The sequence below is a fragment of the Hemicordylus capensis genome, chromosome 2, assembly GCF_027244095.1.
Source record: "Hemicordylus capensis ecotype Gifberg chromosome 2, rHemCap1.1.pri, whole genome shotgun sequence".
NCBI lineage: Eukaryota > Metazoa > Chordata > Lepidosauria > Squamata > Cordylidae > Hemicordylus > Hemicordylus capensis.
In genome coordinates, this window is record NC_069658.1 from 177,328,419 (window position 1) to 177,346,524 (window position 18,106).

The 18,106-nt window shown below is 48.7% G+C and overlaps 1 long non-coding RNA gene across 2 annotated transcripts; it reads right to left on the reverse strand.

Annotated features, from left to right (window-relative positions):
• Positions 1 to 324: 324 nt before the first annotated feature.
• On the reverse strand, positions 325 to 11,709 carry LOC128346530 (uncharacterized). 2 transcript variants are annotated; one of them, XR_008317023.1, is made up of 4 exons: positions 10,007 to 11,709; positions 7,369 to 9,461; positions 3,844 to 4,041; positions 325 to 1,862 (listed from the first exon to the last, which is right to left on the reverse strand). It is a non-coding gene; the product is annotated as an uncharacterized LOC128346530 (long non-coding RNA). The 2 variants fall into 2 exon arrangements; XR_008317024.1 differs by lacking the exon at positions 325 to 1,862 and adding an exon at positions 3,623 to 3,687.
• Positions 11,710 to 18,106: the final 6,397 nt, after the last annotated feature.

Genomic DNA, 18,106 nt, shown 5'->3' on the forward strand with positions numbered 1-18,106 from the left:
TTGAGAACAGCAGAGATACTCTCAAGGCTGGCTTCTATGAATCCTTCGGTGGACTGCATCCTCCCCATGACTCCGATGACAGCAGCAATGGACTGAGAGAGAACCTACATTACGTGTTCAGGACTACAAAAATCCCCCTCCCCTTGGCCTCGTGCAGAGGGGAGGGAGTGTGTCCCAGTCCCGCTCTGCACGAGGCCCAAGAAGCGGGCCGATTGGCCCTTTGGGTTAGGGGGTGGGGTTTTGGCCGGGATCAGCTGGTCCCCGCCCCATTCTCCTCAGTTTTGGCCAGGCATTCCCCTCCCTCCCTCCCTGGTACAGAGCGGTTCTAGCGACTGGTCGCCCAACGGGGCTGAGTAGGAATTTTTTGCTCCCAACGCATTGGCCACTGTTGGGGTTTTTTCCGCCTACTCCGTTCTGTGTTCCAGGTGTGTAATTAGAGTTAGGCCGTTCACAATAGCAGTAACAGTGTGGGCGGGGTGGTAATTCGAGGGTTAGAACATTGGTGAGCACCCTTGGATATTTAAAAGGGTGATTGGTCAATCGCTCCTTTGTGGCCTGTGTGGTACGGGGAGAATGGATTGCCATGAAACCTGCTTCAGGACTTCACCAACCTTTGGGCTGAGCGGTCCGGGGTGGGCGAAGACCTTGAAGTATCCAGATCCTCTCTTACGAAAGGGGGGGTTGGCTTGAAGGAATTGGGCGGGGCGTATCTGCCCGTTTCCCGAGCCAGGGTGTGTCGCCCAGTAAGGTGCTGGGTAGGACGTCAGAGTTCTAACCCGGTCCTATTGGCCCGCACTGTTCTCTAAGGGTGATTAATCACCTGGTGTTCCAGTCCGCCATGTCTTTTGTTACAGTTAATAAAGTTGTGGCCCTTTTACCCATACTAAGTCTACGTGTCTTCTTGGGCTGGGGACAAGGATTCCACTTTTGTGTGCTGATCAGGCGCACACTGCCTTGATTCTTCCACTCGGAAGAAAACTCATTCCGCACACTGATGAAAAAGATCTGAGGGAACATTCAGAGGCACTCTTACCCCTGGATTTCTGGGTAAACTCTAAGGCCTCCACACATCCTGGGGGCCCCAACATCCTTTTTAGTCTATCCTGGCCCATTGTTTTTCAGGCGACCGAGCATGACTGTTGCCTGCACCGGAGTTGACTTCTGCTTTAAAGACAATGGGGGGAGTGGGGAAAGAAATATGTATGATGGAAATATGTTACTCCGCGTGCTGAAATGTTCCTGCTAATGCATATTTGCATAAATATAATTGTTTTTTAGTCATACATTCTTGTGAGTTCAATTTCTGTTTCCATTCTAAAGAACCCATGTGTAGATGATACTGCATGTGTCATGGTGTGTGTGTGTGTGTGTGTGTAAGGGATGGTGCTTAACTTGCAGGGGGGGGGAGCTCCAAAGGCCTTCAGTTCCAGGCTCCAAAATCACCTCGGTACACCTCTGGGAAAACTGCAAGGGAAGCTCTGATTCTCTTCTCCGCTCAGGGGAAGACAGGGGAAGGTTTTTCTCTCAGTTCCCCATTCTGCTCTACCACTGTGCTATACCAGATAGCACAGTAATAATCAGCCTCATCTTCAGCCTGGATATTGGTGGTGGTTAAATAGCCGTTGTCTCCAGAGGCAGAACCAGTGAACCGAGCTGGGATCTCTTCTCCTCTGCTGCAACCACTACAGTGCACAAAGCGAGGGGCCTGTCCAGATGTCTGTTGACATCAGTAAAAGCTGACTCAGCGACCACCACTGCTTTTCGTACAGTTTTTCGTGCTTTTCATGCTTTTCGTTTTGCTGTTTGGTCCAGGGACGCAGACTGGGAGGCAGGCTGTTTCACACTTGCCTGGGAATGGACACCTTTACAAAAAAGACAAACCAACAGTCAAGATATCGGTACATTAATGCTGCCTTCATATATCACATAACCATTTTCCCGATGAATACTGAAGATAAATTGCTTTGTGGTCAGAGAGCAATGTGATGCGGGCCCTGCATTCCCTTACCTGAGCAGTAATGGAGAAGCATCAAGAATAACAGAGTCCAGGCCATGGTGAGCTCTCTAGAGCAGTTTAACTGCCTGAAGTCAACAGAGAATCATGCGGGATCTCCCCCTTCCTTCCTTAAATCCTCCATCGCTGAAGAAAAGCCCCTTGATGCAAATTTGTTCTGTGATCATTGGCTCTGCTGGAGCTTCATAAAGTTGTGCCGTCAAGTTGGTGGCGACCCCTGGCAACCATAGAGCACTGTGTGATTTTCTTTGGTATTCTATTCTTTGGTAGAATAGAATATTTTGGTATTCTATTCTTTGGTATTCTATTCTTTGGTAGAATACAGGAGGGGTTTGCCATTGCCATCTTCCACACTGTGTGAGATGATGCCTTTCAGCACCTTCCTATATTGCTGCCGCCCAATAGAGGTGGTTTCCATAGTCTAGGGAACATACCAGTGGGGATTCGAACAGGCAACCTCTGGCTCCCTAGGCAAGTTCCTTCCCCACTGTGCCATTAGGTGGCTTGGAGCTTCATAACCTCTCTGAAAATACGTGTTCCTCTAGGAACATAGGAAGCTGCCTTATATTAAATCAGACCACTGGTCCATCTAGCTTACTCCTTTCTATACAGACTGTTCGCAGCTTCTGCAAGGTAATGTAGGTGAAGAGATGAAATATTTTTCAAATCTAAGCTATATAGCAATGTAGGATTCAAATAAAGAAACAGAACACAAAATTTGCTGTGTATGCTAAACACCTTTTGGAGTTTTTTGATCTTCAGAGATGATTCATAGATGTCATGAATAAATAAATAGCCATACAAGTCCTATTTAAACACATTTTGAGAACGTAACCACCAAGGACTTTGATTTTCCTCCACATGTACGGACGCCTTACAATCATTACATAAATGTTAATTTCCTTTGCAATTGAGAGAGCCAGGCAACTGCAATTTTTTTTTAAAGATACATACATTGGTTGATTGATTGATTGATTGATTGATTGTTCAAATAACAACCTCCTTCTACCTGGGTTCTACCCGGATTTGGGAACTGTGTGTACTCCCAATTTTCAATTGTGTGGAAGCAAGGTTGGAGGAAAACCTGGGTAGCTTTTCCTCCTACCTTACTTCCACACAATCGCTTCTCCAAAACCAGAAATTGGGAGCACAGATAGCTCCCAAACCCAAGTAGAACACAGTTTTGGATTGTGTGAATGACCTCAATATGTGACCAGGGTTTCTGCATTTAACCATATGCACACTTTGGCCCTGAGTGGCACAAGGCAAAGCAGAACCCCTTTAAAGGAGACAGTTGCAGGCACAGAACACATTCAGGTTAGGGAGCCCTCACTTTGAGAAGGAGGAATGAAGGTTTTTGTCTCAGTTCCTCATTCGCCTGTGCCACTGTGATACACAGCAGTACTCCGCTCCCTGGCCCCACAGTAATAATTGGTCTCATCTGCAGCCTAGATGTTTGTGATGGTTAAATAGCCAGTATTCCCTGACGCAGACCCAGTGAACCGATCTGTCGTAAATCAGAAGGCGAGGGGCCTGTCCAGGCTTCTGTTGATGCCAGTAGAAGTAGTCACCCCAGTTATTACCACTGTGTCTTGTGCAGAATAGTTTAACGGTTTGGCCCAGGGACACGGACTGAGTGGCCAGCTGATTCACCGTTGGCTGTGTCCTGACACCTTTACAAGAAACACAAAACAGCAATCATGGCCTTAGTACCTTCTCCCTGCTCTGAGATAGCACATCATCGCTAGGTTTCTCCCTTAAATACAGAGCATCAATTGCTCTGCGGTCTGTGCTTCAGGTTATGCAAACTGCATCCTCCACACCCTTACCTGAGGCATAACTGAGAAACGTGAGGAGAAACAGGGACCAGGGCATGGTGGTGAAAGGTGAGGCAGGTGTGTAGATCTGTCTGGAATCTTCCTTCTTTCTTACATCCCCCAGGAACTGAGGAATGGTCCACCATGCAAATCTGCTCACACTCATTGGCTGTGGTCGAAATGGAACTCCTCCACTGGATGAGGTGATACCTGAGCAGAGCCAATGACATGAGGTCAAGGTTGACCTCAATGGCATGAGACCAAGCTTGATCCATGATTTAAAGTAAACGTAAAACCACAAATTCATGCAATGTAAGTTGCCATAAGTTGCATTCATTTCCTGTAATTGTATATATTTTTTCTTTTTGTTTCTGTTTTTGTTTTCTGGTCGTGGACTATAATAAATGTTAGCTAATCTCAAAAAAGAATGAAAAATGAAAGGCAATAAATGGCCATTGGGAGGATATACCACCCTCTTCCACTGCTTCATTTTATTTGTTACAGAGGGTGCATTTTCTTCTTGTTGGATGAAACCGCATATGAACGGGGCCAGTCTCTAAACCATCCCAGAGTTCCAGACTATGTTCTTGGGTAGAGAAAGACATATTTTGGACCTTGATTGAAGCATAAATAGACAATAGAAATAGATTCTTTGTCATTGGCCTGGAAGCAAATTTTAAAAGTGTCCTCTACTCCCTTACCTGAGTAATAACTGAGAAGGGCAAGAATGCCCCTTCCCTTGGCCTCGTGCTGGGGGAAAGGCGATTTGTCCCAGCTCCCTAGCACGGGCCCCAAGAGGCTCCTGATTGGGCCTCAGCATCTGGTGGGCGGGGCTAAGGTTGCTGCTCCGGCAGCTCCCCACCCCGAAGGATCAGTTTGGAGCACGATTCCTCCACCCTCCTTTCCCTAGGAGTAGAGCGAGTCTAGAGGCTGGTTGCCCTCCTTGGGGGCCAAGTAGGAATTTTTGGCTCCCAACGCATTGGCCATGTTGGGGTTTTTTCCCCGCCTACTCCATTCTGCTACCCTAGCATCAATGGTCAGATAGTTAGGTCACGGCTTGGCATTGACAGTGCGGGATGAGTGGTAAGTAGATGGGATGGAACATCGGTGAGCACCCTTGGACAGTCAAAACGGGTGATTGGTCAATCGTTCCCTTGTGGTTTGTGCGGCCCAGGGAGGACGATTCGCCATGAAACATAATTCAGGTGCTTCACATAGCCATGGGCTGTGTGGTCCGGGGTGTGTGAAGACCTAGAAGGATCCAGGCCCCCGTGGGGGTTGGCCATGAAGGGAAGGGAGGTTTTCCACCTGCTGCCTTCCTGAGCCAGGATGTGTCGCCCAAGCAAGGCACGGGGGAGGATGCGGTGGTCCAAACCCAGTCATTGCTAGGCCCCGCACTGTCTTGGGGAGGTGGGCTTAACCCTATCCAGTCCGCTAATCCAATTATAGTTTATCAATAAAGCTGTGACCCTTTTTACCCACTACATTTGTTGTCCGTGTATTCTTGGGGGCCGGGGTCTGGCGACAAAGCACAGAGCCCGGGCCATGGTAAGCTCTCTCTTGAGGAGCGAGCTTTCTGAACCCATCAGATAACAGGGTGGGACCTTCCATGTCGGCTCTTCAATCCTTTGGAGCCACAGAGTGACACCCCCGATACAAATTTGCCTTACGGTCATTGGCTTGCTTTCCAGCTCGTGTCTCCCCTGAGAATCTGAGTTGCTCAAGTCAGTCCAATGATCATAGGAGAAATGTGCATAAAGGAGATGATGCCAGATTTTGGAAGAAGCTGCTTACTTTCCCTGGATCAAAATCAGGCCGTGGTAGCAGAAATCACAATGAAAAAGGTCCCCAGGGACATAAAGAAAGGGCATTTTCAGAAACGATACCAGGAACTCCAATCACAATTTATTTAAGCTGGGGATGATGGGAGTTGTAGTTCCTCAACAGCTGGACAGCCAAGGTTGCCCACCCCTACCTGAAGGAGAATATCTTACAGCAGAGAGTGCTCCCATGTATTTTATTTATTTTTACATTTTATATCCCGCTCTTCCTCCAAGGAGCCCAGAGCGGTGTAATACATACTTGAGTTTCTCCTCACAACAACCCTGTGAAGTAGGTTAGGCCTACTTCACAGGTTCTGGAGCGGTGGGCTTTATTTTCAGAATGGATAGAAGCACATATGGATGGGGCCCATTCTAAATCGGACTAGAGTCCCAGGCTATGTTCTTGCATAGATGTTCTTGCATATTGAGGAGAGCTGGTCTAGCAAAGAGAGCTGGTATTGTGGTGGCAAGCATGGCCTGGCCCCCTAGCTAAGCAGGGTCCAACCTGGTTGCATTTGAATGGGAGACCACATGTGGTAGCAAGCATGACTTTTCCCCTTAGCTAAGCAGGGTCTGCCACAGTTGCCTATGAATGGGAGACCACATGTGTGATCACTGTAAGATATTTCCCTTAGGGGATGGAGCTGCTCTGGAAAGAGCATCTAGCTTCCAAGTTCCCTCCCTGGCAGCATCTCCAAGATAGGGCTGAGAGAGATTCCTCACTGCAGATTTTGAGAAGCTGCTGCCAGTCTGTGTAGACAATACTGAGCTAGACAGACCAATGGTCTGACTCAGTATATGGCAGCTTCCTATATTCCTGTGTTCCTATGATATGTGCTTGCATTCTATCTCTATACCTGATGGCGTTCAGTCAGAAAGGCCCAGAAAGAGCACCCATGGATGGCAAATGTTCTCCTGCTCCCCTTCACCACCCATGTGTGACCACACATGTGGCTTCTGGGCATCCTTCATTTGGTGCTATGTTGGGAAACTGGCCAGACATCCCCTCCAGAAGGCTAAAGTGGGAATCTCAAGCTTCCCATTGTAATGAATTCCAAGCATTGTGAGCTTGGCTTAATAGTTTAAAACAAGGTACTTGGACACAATCCAGTCCCTGACTTCTGCCCCCTAAGAGTGACTCAGTGGACTCAGTGAAGCCCAGGACATGCTCAATCAGGAAAGGAAGGAAGGAAGCACACACACACACTTCAGCACAAGAATGAACTGGGGGTCAGGACGTCAACCTTTCCAAAAATGAACACATTGCAGCAGGCTATTGTAAAGTATGGGATCTAGATTGGTTTTCAAATCAAACAAAACCACCCATAGACATCTCACACAAACTTTGCCACAAAGTTACACAGGATCCCAGACTATATCACAAAAGGAACATGTTAACCTGATGGACACACAGGACAACTAACTTTGCTGCCTTTAATCCAGAGGCCTATGTAAAGTGAGCTCTCCACACCCTTAATGGAGCAGTGATGACAGGTAAGGGCGGTCCTTCCATGAGGCAAGGTCAGGCAGTTCCCTCAATGGGCAGATTATTTGGATGCCCGAGGGGCAGCAAGATGGCTACTGCTGCTCTCATTACCTAGGCACTTTTAAAAACAATCCTTACAAAACAATTTTAAAAACAGTCTAAAACCATGAACAATGAAAACATGTAAAGCCGTTAAAAAACCCTGGAAGGCCAGGGAGTTATTCGCACCTGGCTTCATGCTTCAGGGTCAATGTTGAGTGAAGACACTTCGAATCACACTCGCGACAAGGAGGGAAGCAGCCCCTCCCCTCTGCTCTCAGGTTTTCTTTTGGTGCAAGTTCACATCGCGTGCCTCCGTATTTTCCTTCTAGCCAATGGCGGGGTGGGGAGAGAGATTTCTAAAGCCTCTATCTGCATTCCTAAAAGATTATTTCCCTCTTATCATGAGAATGATTCTACGTCAATTCCTCTCCCTATTTGCTCTGGTGTTTTCAGAAAATCTCATTAAAAGCAGCATTTTAAAAACCCAGAAATACATGGAGATAAGCTAGAGGCAATGCCCGATTTGTGTGTGGAGTGCTTCAAAGAATAATATTTGCAGCTGCTTGAGTCCCGAGCACTTGCTATGCACTGGTGGATGAGATTTGGAAGGTTGTGATTTTACGAAGGAGTCCTGTCTTTTCTGAAATAGGGAGGTCCTAGAAGGACGAAAGGAACGGTTAGTTGATTGAGAGTAGCTGGAAGGACAAAATGATATAGCAAAAGAAGAAGGAGAGGATTTGTTGCCCCTTGAGGAATTGTAGGCAGGTCGTTGGGAGGTCATAGGTCTTGCCATATTTTTCAGTTTTTGTCTCCTTTCCATTTTGTCTCCTTTCCAACAAGAGCCTGGCCATCAAAAGGTCAAATTCTCTCCTCTTCTTCTTGTTCCAGGTGCCAATGTAGATGAACACATCCACGTGTGCCAGTGCGGAGTTGCTGCAGCGAACATTGAATGAACAGTCAGTGGCATGGCGAGACGTATATGGAGGAGCTGTTTGGAAAGGGGACAGGCCCAAGGGCATCTGCTTTTCTGCCTTCTGTGTCAGATGCTGCTGAATGGATTCTGTTCTTTGAACAGGACTGAGCAGATTCCATTATAATGGAGTGAGGAGTAGGATGGCACAGAAGGAACTGATTGTCCCTGGCTTGAACCTTGTAAAAAACCTTCCAGCTTCTGAGAGGCAGGTGGCAAAAATGCCCAGCAAGTGTTGACAATGTCCATTCAAGCAGAGTTCAGTGGTAGGAAGAAAGAGTGCAAAGTTCCAGCATCAGTTGGCCCAAAAATGGGATCAGGAGGAGATTTAGGAGGTTTGTTAACCTGGATACCTAAAGAGGTAGCCATATAGGCCACTTGGTCAGTGAAGAGCTTCAGGTACTCCGAGGGAGGCAGAGGCTTTGGATCTTTGATTAGATTTGAAGGTGTGGAACCCGATGCGATGTCCAGGGTTGTTTCTGCATCTGAGGCGGATTCTTCAGTCGAGGAATCCAGTGGTAGGAGGTCAAAGTCCAGCTGCTTAGGTGGTTGAGTTCTCTTATCTCTTGACTGAGACCAAGACCTGCAGTGCTGAGGAGAGTGTGATTGGGTCCGAGAGTCTGGATAGTCCAATCTCCCCGGATATTGGTTTCGATGTGGAGCCCAAGAGCAAGGGTGGAGATAGCGTTCTCTATCATCAATGACAGATCTGTCATCGAAGATGTAAGTGGAATGATCAGGCATGATCAGATGGAGAGTAGTCTCAATGTCGACGTTCTCAGTAGCAATGCACTGGATCCTATGGAATAGCGTTTAGGAGAGTAGAGATGGTGAAGGGATTCCCTGTGATCCGGAGAGCGTTGGTATCACATAGGGTCTCTTCTATATAGTCAGTATCATGCAGGGGATGCTTTTCAGTCCGGAGGCAGTCGGTGTTGAGAAGACCAGCTAGGGTTGATGGTATAATCCTCCATTTGAGCTGGGTTGGAGTCATGTTCAGGATTGGAGGGTGATCTTGGTGTGACTTCTCTGGTGTCTCTCTTGTTGGGAATGGAGCGGTCTCGCGAGTCTATGTTGGGAGCGTCATGTTCCCTGCTTTGGCCCGGAAGTCACTGTGCAAGCTTAGGGTCTGCAAATACCAAAATCACCTTTTTTAGAATCAGAGCTGATGACTGAGATTTTTTGTGATTTTAGGCAGTTGAGATATTGGGGTGGGAGTGACGAGCTTGACGGGCTACACTCTGTTGGCAGCACAGTGTAGTGTTTGCATTGACTTAGGAATCTTTTCATTTGTAGTTGGTGAAAGATGCTGAGAAGAAAAAGAAATATAGAACAACTGTATTTAGTTAGGATGCACATTCCAAAGTCCTGGGGAACCCTAGAAAAGGCTCTGTTTCAGGTCAGCACCAGCTGAGCCAGTGGCAACTGCCACCGAACCTCCCCAGATGATCTGAATAGGCAGCAGCAGGGTTCATGAAGAAGGTGGCATTTCCTTTAATATCTTGGGCCCAAGCCCCAGAGAGCAGCCTGGCTGCTGTATTCTACATATATTCGGCATACTACAGACAAAAACTGTCCAATGTACAGTGCATTGCACTAGTGCAGTCTGGATCTTACTTGCATATGCACCACTGTTTCCAGGTGGTCTATCTCCAGGAATGGACGGAGCTGGCGTATCAGCCTAAGCTGACAGAAAGGCCTCCTGGCCACTGCCTCAACCTGAGAGACCAGGAAGAGGCTTGGGTCCAGAAGTACCCCCAGACTACATACGGGCTCTTTATGGGAGAGTGTAACCCCATCCAAAACAGGCAGATCTGAGCCACTTCCTAAGTCCCACCTTCCCACCACGAGTACCTCTGTCTTCCTTGGATTCAGCCTCAGTTTGTTCTCCCTCATCCGGCTCATCACGGACTCCAGGTAAGTCTCTCGGGAAGTTGGGCCATTTCCTAATGAAGTTGAAATGGAGAAAGAGGTTTGGGTGTCAGCATATGGGTAACAGCCTGCACCAAATCCCTGACGATTTCCCCGCACCGATCCATGTAGATATTAAAAAGCATTGGGGATAGAAGGGAGCCCTGTGCAATCCCATACAATAGCTCTCCTTTGGAAGAGCAACAATCTCCAAGCAACAGCATCTGGGACCTACATGAGAAGTAGGAGTGGAGCCACTGCAAAGCGGTGCCTCTCACTCCCTACCGCTTCAGGCGCTCCAGGAGGTGCCATGATTCACTGATATCAAAAGGATCTGAGAGAGATCCAAAAGGTTCCACAGGGTCATACTCAACTTGTCGATTCCCAATTGGAGATCACCCAACAGGCCAATCAAGGCCTTCACAACCCCACAGCCCACCTGAAAGCCATTTTGAAATGGGCCCAGATCATCTGCTTCTTCCAAGACTGCCTGGAGCCGAGATGCCACTACCCTCTCTCAATCCGCTTGCCCTACCATGGGAGGTTGGAGAAAAGCCTAGAATGGGATCCAATGCAGGTTTCTTCAACAGTGGTCTAATCATGGCCTTCCTGAGGCAAGGAGGCATCCTGCCATTAAAAAGTATTAATGATGCTTCCAAGACCCTCTCCAATAACCTCCTTGCTAGATTGTATAAGTCATGTTGGGCAAGGATCAAGAAAACAAGTATTCAAGTGAAGTGTCCCAAGCAGGTTGTCCACATGCTCTGCGCTCACAAATGGAAAATGATCCAATTTCACTGTGCAAGAGGAACTGCTGAACACCTCTACAGTAGGCTCTGCAGTACCTGTAGAGTCTAGTTCAGTTCGATGAAGAGAGTTTTCATCTGCAAAGATCTCATTTGAAATGTCACAACGGGTAGCTGATGGATCCAAATACTCATTCAAGGGGGGAGGGCCATGCACTAGCCCTTTCACAACTCGAGACAACTCTGCTGAATGTGAACTTGCAGAAGCAATGCGGGCAGAAAAGAACTGCTTCTTTGTTGCACGCATTTGATTGATGGATTAAGTGCCGTCAAGTCAGTGTCGCCTCATAGCGACCACATCATTTTGATAATGGAAAGGCAAAATGTTCATAGTAAAAAATGATTTTGCAGTCCCATGAATTCTTTGTTTTGCATCAATATTGTGTTTCTGTATCTTGCACCTTCTTAACATACCAAGTAAAATAGCTAGCCCTGCTAACTTGGCCAAGAGGCTAACTTGGCCAAGAGGCACCTACAGGAGCTTCTGTAGGGTGAGATCACTGCGCTTGGAATTTGAGCAAAAACTTTGCAGAGCCTGCACATGATTGCTGTCTGGAACACAAGACCAAAGGCATGGAATCAGGATGACAGAAATGGGGATCTGCTAAGTCAAAGACAGCAGCCAATCTTAGATTTCATCGTGTGAGGAGGGCTGGTGATCCAGCCCACGGAAGCTCATCTAGAGCAGAGCATCATGGCAAGCCAGCAAGTGTTGGGGAATGTCCTGGGCTGGGTGGAGGAAGGCCCTCTACTCAATGGTTCCTGGCCTCCGCCCTTCCTTCCTTCCTTCCTTCCTTCCTTCCTTCCTTCCTTCCTTCCTTCCTTCCTTCCTTCCTTCTGCTTTGCAGTCCTCAGACCTGGAATGGAAAAAGAAACAGAGAGGGGTGGGACGCCGTCTTGTGGAATGAAAGCTGGCTACCATTGATTGGTTACAGCACAAGTCAATAATCCATCGGGAAGACAGCCGGCTTGCTGCCAAATGGCAAAATCTCGCCTGGCTGCTGGGCAAAACTTTGGGGAGGAAGGAATGCTCTGTCACCCATGTCTTGGTCTGTGGAGTCACACCAGCTGACTGGGGATGTGGATGGTAACTGTGCCTGTTGGTGGGGGCTGGCCCACAAGCCCATATTCACTGGGACCCTTAAGGTGCGGGGTAGTGTGGTCGGAAGGGCAGTTTCCTTTCATACAAGATGTGTCTGGCTTGGACGTGAGATTGTAAGCCTGTAAGCATAGCCCCACGTCCCTCTTCAGGTGTGCACTCTCGACTCCCGACTTGGGGCTTTTGGGGCAGGCGGGCCTCAGAGAATTGTTGGAACTGGGACCTTAGCCTCCGCAGAGGGACTTGTTATGTTCACAAACCCCTCATTCACCTACTGCCAGCTCTCCCAGGGGTCATAGGGCTCTTTTGCTTCTGAGCCCTCCTCCCAGTCTGGCCTCTCATCTCAGGCCACCTGCCTGTTATAAATCCCCCAGCAGACAGAGCAATCTTCGTGAGATCTCAGGTTTGGCCAAGATCTCGTCTCCAAGCCTCCCCGAGGTCTGGCGGGAAGTCTGCGAAGTCCCGCGGGAGCTGGAGCTGGAGCTGGCTGTATGTGACAGTTTCTTTCCAGAACCTCCATTTGGGGGACTTGCCCTTCATGGAGTCACTCCTGGGGGAGTTCCTGCGGAGCCATCTGCAAAAGCTGCAGGCTCTTCACAACCCACTACTGGGACACTCCCTCCCACCCCCATAATGGAGCTAGAAAAGGGTGCAGGATTTCCATCTAAGTTTGTAACTTCTTTTTTTAAAAAACTGGACTGTTCTTGACCTTCCACACTCATCTCCAGCCAGCAGCATCCTCCCTCCATCCACCCCTTCTGGGTCTCTTCCTCTCCAAGAACAGGAACGAGAGCCAGTGGAAGTGAGGGGCGGAGAGACCTGCTGTTACTAAAAGAAGAGAGTCTGGGGGGAGCCAGGCAGATGCTCGGAGTTTCCTTCCGCTTGGGGCATCAGCTCTTGGCTTGGAGGGAGGGAGGGAGAATCCTGCTGCCACCACTGCCACCCCCACCAGCTGCATAATGCAGCAGTGAGTAAAGTCAAAAGAGGCAGAATGGAGAAGGCCCAGCAGCCACCCATGTGCTCTACGCTGCCTCCTGGTGGCCATGCTGGTGACTGCTGTCAGTAGGTCAACCCGAAGTTAGGGTTGAATATTTCCTGGGTCAGAAGGTCAACCCTAAGTTACTAGTCCAGGAAAAATTCAACCCTAACTTTTTTGCTGTTGTTTCTGGGTCAACACACCCCACCCCACCCCACTCCACACACACCACAACTCAAGTAAGGCAGGCACCCAAATCCTGCCTTTCTGCACCTGAGATCCAGCAAAACCAGATAGTTAGCAATAGGACTGCAAGCATATTATCAACAGTGCTGAGAAATGAAAGTCACATAATTCCCTCAGAAAAGAAGATTTTTTTCTTCTCTTCATGGCACTTCCAAGATTATGTGCTAGATCCTCTATAATAAAGAGCCAAGGCGTGCGCCCGTGTCTCTGCGCCCGTGTCTTCCTTGGCTGTTCTGGGCATACGCGGAGCGCATGCCCAGAACGTCCGAGGAAGATATGGCTGCTGGCACTAGGCGGCCATGTTGAGGAGAGCGGCAGGCCAAAAATTGTCTACGGGGATGGCAGAGGCAAGGCGGCGGGTGCAGCCCAGCCGCGGAGGCCGGCCGCGGAATGAGCCGACCGCTGTTGGGAGCGGGGAGCAGCTGGGCTTGCTCCAGCTGAGCGGCTCTCCGAGGCAGAGCGGCAGCTGCTCTCCGGTGCAACCCCGGCCAGCCAGGGGTAAAGCGAGCGAGCGAGTGAGCGGAGTGGAGCGCTGGCTGAACAATAATAAGCTGCTGCCGGCTCCTCCTGCTGCTGGGGGGCTCTCAGAGGCTGGGGGGCTCTCAGGCGCGGAGCAAGCCAGCCAGCAAACAGCGGCCGGGCAGCGAAAGTGGAACGAGCCAGAGTGGCAGGCAGAAGAAGCGAGCAGCGCACGGCAGCGGATGCTTTCCACGGCCGGGGGTTGTTGGTGGTGGTGGCGGCGGCGGTCAGCGACCGTTGGAAGTGCCGCCGCGTGGGGAGGAGGGAGACAGGTGAGGCTCGGCCACCGTGCGTGCCCTTCAGTAGGCCATGCCCACAGACCCCCTGCCTTCAAATTCTCTTTTGCTTTTTTTGGGTTGTGCTCCTTGGGACTAGCCCGGCCACCCCTTCAGGGCTGGGGTTGGCCCCAGGCTCCAAGTCTCCAGGAGAAGGAAAGGAGTAGTCTTGCATAGGAATATAGGAAGCTGCCATAGACTGAGTCAGACCCCACCTCTTCTAGCGCCCGTTAATGTAACGGGCTCAAAGTTACTAGGATAAAGGGGAGCAAAGCGGGGACCATGAGGACAGGGTGCAAAGCAGGGACTATGCTGGACTCAATAGCGGACTATGTGGGATGCAATAGCGGTCTACTAGCGTCCGTTAATTTAACGGGCTTAACGTTACTGGTGCTTCAATAAAATGCTTCGGCTTGGGCAGATGGCATTGAAAAGGTAAATAAAGGATTGAAGCTGTTTGTTGCGCAAAGCCACCAGCAGGGGGAGCAGTCTTTATTAGCTTGCCCAAAGAAAATTCCACAATAGGAAAATACAGCTATTTTTGCATGGCACACATGCAATGTTATAGGACTGTAACACAGCAATAAAACCACAAAGAAGACATTGGAAATGCGAATGGCACCTTGCTGACAGTGGGAAGGAAAAGGCTGACCAATGGGAAGACTAGTCCTCCCAGAAAACCAACGGAGAGACTAGCTCTCACCAGATGTAATTCTATCTGGCTCAATCGGGCAATGAACTGAAATGACTCTGACACAATTAAAAAGAAATCATTAAAAACCACCTGATTTCCCAATTGCTCTGTGGGTTGAGTGGTGGGTAGCACCCACCATGCTCAACCCACTCTGGTGCCCCCGGAAGCCTGTTATTTATTTATTTGTTTGTTTGTTTATTTATTTGAAACAATTACTACACCGCTCACTCCGAAGACTCCGGGCGGTGCACAAAAACATGCAAACAAGGCAACATTAAAAATTACATTCTAAATTAAAAACTAAAGTAACTAACAAAAACCAAATAAGTAAACTACAGGGCAAAATCCTGGTGAAAAAGAAAAGTCTTCAATAGAGATTTGAAGATCAGTAAGGAAGGGGCTAGATGGATCTGAAGGGGAAGAGTGTTCCAAAGAAGTGGGGCAGCAACCGAAAATGCCCTTTCCCAGGTCCTAGAGCCCCGAACCTCTCGAAAATCAGGGACCGACAAAAGGGCCATCTGAGATGAACTAACTGGATGGGATGTAACTGGAAAGGGAGAGGCGGGTCTGTAGGTAGACAGGCGCCAAGCCCTGCAAGGCTTTGAAGGTCAGAACCAGGACCTTAAATTGAACTCGGAAGCGAATAGGCAACCAGTGCAATGACTGCAGGAGAGGTGTTACCCCGTCATATTTTCTGGCACCCATGAGTAGGCGAGCCACCGCACTCCAGACCCGCTGTAGCTTCCTGATCATCCTCAAAGGTAACCCTAGATAGAGAGTGTTCTAATCTAAGTGCAAAGAAGAATTCAGATTGCAGAGCAGAGCAGAGCAGTGAGTGCAGCACAAGTCAGTCTCAAGGCCATACATGGAGCTCATCACAGCAATCACCAAGAAATATTACACACAGACACATAGAGCTGAGCTGCCACAGTCCCTTTCTCTCCACAACACCATCTCACACACAGACCACCAAACCAGAGCTCTAGGAAGGAAGGAAGGAAGGAAGGAAGGCACCCAGGTACTGCTTTTGTCCATCTGAGATCCAGGAAAACCAGATCGTTATTACACTCACTGCAGAGAAAAGCACATTAGAAAATCAAATCTCTTTGCCTCTCCTGAGGCACAGCATGGAGGAGAACCGCCCCCCCCCAACCAAACCCTCCTGGAGAAGAACGTTTGAGTTCCACTGGGTAGGAACCTGCAAAGGGATCAGGTGTTCAGGTAGGTCAGGTAGGTCCAGCTCAAGCTGCCTCTCTTTCAGCATATGCTGAGCCTTTTCACCCCGGTGGAAATGGCCGACTATCTTTTGGCACTTCTCCACAAGAGCTGCCATGGGAGCAGCAGGGACCCGTAGCCAGGGGATGTCCCAGGGTGTACATTAAGGCTGCCTATGGGCCTGATCAGGGCCTTGGTGCTGGGAGCCCCCTATTGCAAGTGCCCTTCGCATCCTGGAGTCTTGGGAGCAGGAGCAGCTGCTGCTGCTAGCCAAGGGCAAGTGTCATCCGCAGTAAAATACAAGAAGCCCACATACAAGCCTGTGCCACCAAAGAGCAGAGCGGAGGGGAGGGCCAGCAGACCCACACACCTTTCTCCTCCCACTGGTAGGCAAGCTGGTCTATGCAAATCTCTGTGCTTCTCACTTTGGTGGATGGCACCTAGCAGCCAATGCTGAATTGCACCTCGCTCAAGTTAGAGTTCAGAATGAATGTGGCAGATGCTGGACACCCCGGAACCAAGTTTGTAATCTCCAAAGCCACAAATACTTCAACACACCAACACACTTGTGCTTTCTCTGTGTAATTCTCCATTAAGTCTAAACAACTCTTTCTCAACCACTGGTCCGTGGACCAGTGCCGGTTTGTGAGGCATTGGGTACCAGTCCATGAGGCATCACTAATAAAAATCACCCCCCAAAAAACCAATTTTGGGCTGGCGGGGGCCACCGGGACCTCTCCGGAGCTCATCTGCAGGCAGCCCTTGCTGCTGGATAACATTCATCTCACACTTTATCCAGGAGAGAGCCACCTGGAAATGAGCTCCAGAGAACTGCCCAAAATTGTTTTTTGGGAGGTGCCTGGGGGTGGGGGTGGGGGTGGGGCTGAGGAGTGCAACTCCCTCACTAACTTCTGGTCCAGGAAACTGTGGATGAATAATGTACCTTGACTCCAAAAACATTGAGAAACACTGGTCGAAAGCATCCCTGTTGGATGCTGTCCTCTTAGGAACCTAGGACACTTCCATATACTGAGTCAGACCATGGGTCCATCTAGCTCAGTATTGTCTACAGAGACTGGCAGCGGCTTCTCCAAGGCTGAAGGCAGGAATTTCTCTCAGCCCTCTCTCGGAGAAGCCAGGGAGACCAAAGCTAGGAGTCAGTCACTGTATGGCACGCAGTTGGGCCCCTATCCTTCTTATAAACCCCTGGAGGCTGTGCAAAATCAATTTCTTAGGACAATACTAAGAGCACCAAGATGTGCTCATTCTGTGACGTTGAGATTTGATCTGGGTGTTCTGAGAATTGAGGCTAGAGCTTGGATGTTGATCCTAGCATTTTGGCTTAGGATAAACTTCTTTCCTCAAGGATGGATTTTGGCCATTTTGGCTGATAGTTTTCAATCTTCTTGGGCCCAGGCAATCCATGCTAAAATTCTTTCATTGGGATTCTCCATGGATTATCTGGTTTTGTTGAGCTCTACAGGCTCTGAAGCAGAGAATCCTGGATAATGAAAAGCAACACGAGCTTTCCACGATCCCAAATCAAAAACAGCTGGACGGCCAATGTTCCCCAGCCCTGCTTTAGAGCAAGGTATGACCTGCTCCCGTCGGTTGTGCAGGCGGGGAGAATAAAGAGTATACCTAGGGAAGATAGAATCTGCCCTTGTGGTTTAGGGAGATTGAAACCATCCAACATGTATTGCTCCCCCCTTGTCTGTTTTACAGAGAGTTAAGACCCTCCCTGATATCTCCTTGTCTGGCACCCTTTCCAGGATGCTCAGAAGACTTTTGTGTCTCTTATCTTTGGACAGATCAATCTCCATCTATTACATATAAGGTGGTGAAGATTTGCTCTAATGCTATGTGGTTACGTCAGTTTTTTATTTCATGCGTATGTTCTTCCTGAAGTTTTAGTTTATATTTATATTTCTTGTTAGCAATTGCTAGTTAAGTCTTTGATTGGTACTGTATGTGACTGATGTTTTGTTATTTTCTAGCAACTGTTAATCTTTTGTAGGATTTCTTTATTCTACCATTTTTAGTTGTTTTATAAGCTGACCATGGGTATCTATCTATCTAATATGCCATTAAAAAGTAAAAACCTCTGATAGAAGTCAGTGGGCTGGTTTTTTGGTTGTTAGCACATAGGCAACACCAAAACTATTTTGTGAAAATATACCAATAACAACATTGAGATAAATCTACCAGCACCT